The following is a 3,886-nucleotide window of genomic DNA, read 5'->3' on the forward strand; positions in this document are numbered from 1 at the left end:
CATGTCTGATGATTTGAAGAATCAATGCATCTGTACGCGTGTGCACAAACTCAGCAACTAAATATAACACTTTAATGTATATTTAAGGTTTGTCTTCTATAAATCCATTTATAGAAGGTAAATATTACACCGGTGTGTATTGGTATGACGTCATAGTGTGAGTGATACTGTGTAAGATCTGGAGTGGAGCCTGAACACACGGAACATTTCATATTTAAATCATTCCTGCTGTTAATGAATGCAGGTTTGTTTATAATCCAGTCAAACCAAGAGCCTCGTGTCTTCAACGTGGATGAAGAAAAGGATATTTCCCCGTTTCTCCTCCAGACATGTGAGCAAACCTGCCCCCCGCGGTGCCGCCGCTGCTGGCCGCCAGGTCGACGCCGTGCTGAGCGGCTTTCCTCAGGGTAGCAGTCTGCCGCTGCGGCGGGGAGGAGCGGACAGCCGTTTAGAGAAATTAGCAAGCCAAAAAGGCACATGGCGCCACTGAGACGACACACACACACACACACACACACACACACACACACACACACACACACACACACACACAAAGACTCTCAATTGCCCTCTGACAAAGCAGTCACACACAGACAAACGCGCCCACACACACACACACACACACACACGATATCAACGCAATTCCTTCAAAACAAACACACTAGGCTGCGAAAGTGTCTTAGAATATAACAATGTGATTTCTCTGTGGTAAGTGTGAGAGATTGTTGTTTGTTTACACGATTTATTTATTTATACTTTATTTATCTCAGACTAGTAAAGAAACATGTCCTTTTAAAGACCTGTGGCAAACAAATAAAATAAAATACACTTAGATTTCATCTTCTGGGTACAAAATAACTATTAGAGAATTATTATATCCAACACACTCCTTGTACACACTGCTGTTAGAACTAAAGCTTCAGCAGACAGGAGGAGGATCACAGGAACCAGAGCTTTACCCTCATTATCAGCAAACTGCACAGAGGCGCCAGAGCAACATAAGCATGACATCATCCAGCTATACACACTGATATATATATATATGTATATGTATGTATGTACTATAAAGAAAAGAAAAGCCTTCATGTGTTTGGGGTCAAAATGGAAGAAACATTAGAGGAGGAAAAAGATGGAGAAGCAAATTACAACGAGACAAATGAAAGGGTTAGAGTAAAACATGATGCAGTTTGACGCCTCCACAGGTCTGTAAGCCTGATTGAAGACACGCGGTTAAACAGCACCACCTGCTGGTCAAAACTAGAATGAACGCTTTTTATTTTTAAAAACATTGCTGTCCCCTCATTTAGATTTAGTTAGTGGACAGGGACTCTCATGTCACTAAGATCGACACACACACACACACACACACACGCACGCACACACACACACACGCACACACACACACACACACACACTATAGACTGTTGCCACACATATTACTCTAAATGAACAGGGTTGACTGCTCAGTCTGTCAATCCTGTTTGTTGGTAAGAAAACAAAACTCTGAGTCTTTTCATGCTGAGTGGATGAGCGTCAACATGCTCTCAGACCAGGGGGGCTATTAAGCAGCCAGAGATTACGCAACTCCTTTGACTAATGAGGCAACACCTGTTGGTGTGACCTGGCGTGAACAACGGGGGCTTTGCTTAACAAAAGCCCCCATACTGACGAGGCAACGATCGCTGTGGAAGTAGAAGCAAGGCAGTCTGATAGGAGGCGGCTGAGGTGGGAGCAGGAAGGAGCAGGGAGAGGAAGGAGCAGCAGAGGTGAGGCCGAAGTTAAAGCTAAAACATTAAACCCACATTACTCAGAGCTGTGGTAAAGACGGCACTGCTTTGTAAAGATCACCAGTTTGCAGGCCCCAAACTCAAACCGTCTCAAACCGTCTCTCTCAGAAGTGCATGAAGACAAACTCTGCTGCAGACGGGACGGGGTCCATCCGACACCTCTCCACTTCCTCCCGTCTCTTTGATGTGAGCCATATCAGGCGGAGACTCTAAAGGAAGAGAGACAGGCAGACTGTCTCCATCTTCCATGATCTATTTTATTCTCCTCCAGATAATGGTTGTCTGGGCAGGAGCAGATCTTCAGGCTAACACAGTGATGGAATCAACAGTAATGTGGCTCAGACGAGGGGGAAAATTGTTCACAGCAGCTTTGATGTTAGAGATTAAGTTACAGAGTCTGCGTTCACAACTGCTAATGTAGTTTTCCACTTCATCTAGACTGCCTGGCATCGGCCTTTGTGTTGTTGGAGGCTGTGAGTGAACCCCATAACACCGTCTCCCCCTGATGGGACTGTCAATCATCTGCGTAGATCAGGAGGAGTGGATGATCGACAGAGGATTAGAATCTAGGTCGGTAAATCTAAAGCAGGTTTTAATGATTGTCTTTGTCTTTGTTTGACTTCATTGTTTTTGTGTTGTTAGAAAGTGACCTGTGTGTGAAGGTTTGAACCTATGGCCTGGCTTTCCTTCCCGAGCAGCGGTCGGACTGCTGCTCCTCCTGCTGTGAAGCCTCCTCTGACAGAAGCTTTGCTGATTGGAATCTCTGGCTCTTTATTCAGCACATTCTGTATCTGTGTGGTTTCTGATCACACTGGCAGTGATCAAAGGTGTGTGTGTGTGTGTGTGTGTTGGTCTTCATGTGGTTAATTGTGCTCTGCCTGATGGTGTTTTGGAATAATGACGATGGCAGTGATGTCATCAGAAGCAAAACAAATACAAAACAACAAAGATGAGTTGTAGCCCGAGTGTTCTCATGCTCACACAGGCCAGAGCTCATAAGAGGCCCAGGAAACAGATCTGGTTTGTTCAGAGCTCAAAGCCACTAGAGCCTGTATGCAGCAAAGACTCTCACCAGCAGGGGTCAGCAAATACACTGTAATGATGTGTAAGCACCTAAAACACTTCTGGTTCCTGCCTAAAGACCATATTACAATGAAAAGGGACCCGGGAACAAACCAAAGAACAACGCGGCCCTGGAGAGGCAAAGTTTATTTCATTAGTCAATATACTTCAGGGAGACAACATACAAAGCAACGATGTGGACGCCTTCACTGAGTGATGCAGTGAAGGCCCAGCAGCTGGTCAGTGGGACAGTAAGGAGGGAGAACAGAAGCCTGGAGCTCAGGCCGCCGCTCTCTACCAGCGGGGAGCAGACATAGGGGGCGGAGCCAGAGACCTGACCTGCGCCACCTGCTGGTCACAGATCCTTGAGTATCTCAGCTAAATCCGGTGAGATTGAAGACTTTCAACAACAAGGCACGAGTGTTGAATTAAATCATCTTAGCCAGTGCTCATTTTGCTTTAACATGTTTATTACAATACATACAGTTCACATTTGACCTTGTGACCTCTCAATGCCCTGCTCTGACTGAAGTGCGCGAGATTGGGGGAGGGGGGGGGGAGAAGGGGGGGCTCATTATTCTCAGCTTTTAACTTAAATAAATACAGGTGGAATTGTTTTCAGTGTTTCAGAACTAAATATGGCTGAAAATCAAAACAATAACAAAAAGAATCTGCAGTGCAACAGTCGGGCCCGGGTCATGAACGTCTTCGTCTGCCTCTTTATGGTAAAACTACACACGGAGCAGGATCACCTTTAAAAGTGCCTCTGGGTGAAAACAAAAAAAGGGTAAAAAAAGAGAAAACAATGAGCCGAAACTTAAAGGCAGAGACGCCGCTCATCACCGCAACGCTTTGGAAAAACCCTCCGGCAGAAACTCCACCCTTACTTCAACTGTACAAAGGAATGAACCGGCGCCAGAGCTCAGAACCTCCACCACGCCTGAGGAGGAGGAGGAGGAGGAGGAGACGGTCTGTAACTAAACTGAGGGTCTGTAGCAGGGCAGGGCTGAGGCCGGGGGAGGGGCCGGTAGTGGGAA

General features: G+C 46.1%; 1 protein-coding gene across 7 annotated transcripts in view; it reads right to left on the reverse strand.

Annotated features, from left to right (window-relative positions):
• Positions 1-3,301: 3,301 nt before the first annotated feature.
• Positions 3,302-3,886, reverse strand: part of waca (WW domain containing adaptor with coiled-coil a) — a 12,676-nt gene continuing 12,091 nt past the window's right edge. For all 7 annotated transcript variants that reach the window (XM_076138270.1, XM_076138267.1, XM_076138269.1 and 4 more), the window contains one exon: positions 3,302-3,886. This exon is cut by the window's right edge and continues 917 nt beyond it. The gene's annotated coding sequence lies outside the window, so the exon portion shown is untranslated.

The sequence above is a fragment of the Genypterus blacodes genome, unplaced genomic scaffold (assembly GCF_046128005.1).
Source record: "Genypterus blacodes isolate CSIRO-AG114 ecotype Tasmania unplaced genomic scaffold, CSIRO-AGI_Gbla_v1 ptg000356l_1, whole genome shotgun sequence".
Lineage (NCBI taxonomy): Eukaryota > Metazoa > Chordata > Actinopteri > Ophidiiformes > Ophidiidae > Genypterus > Genypterus blacodes.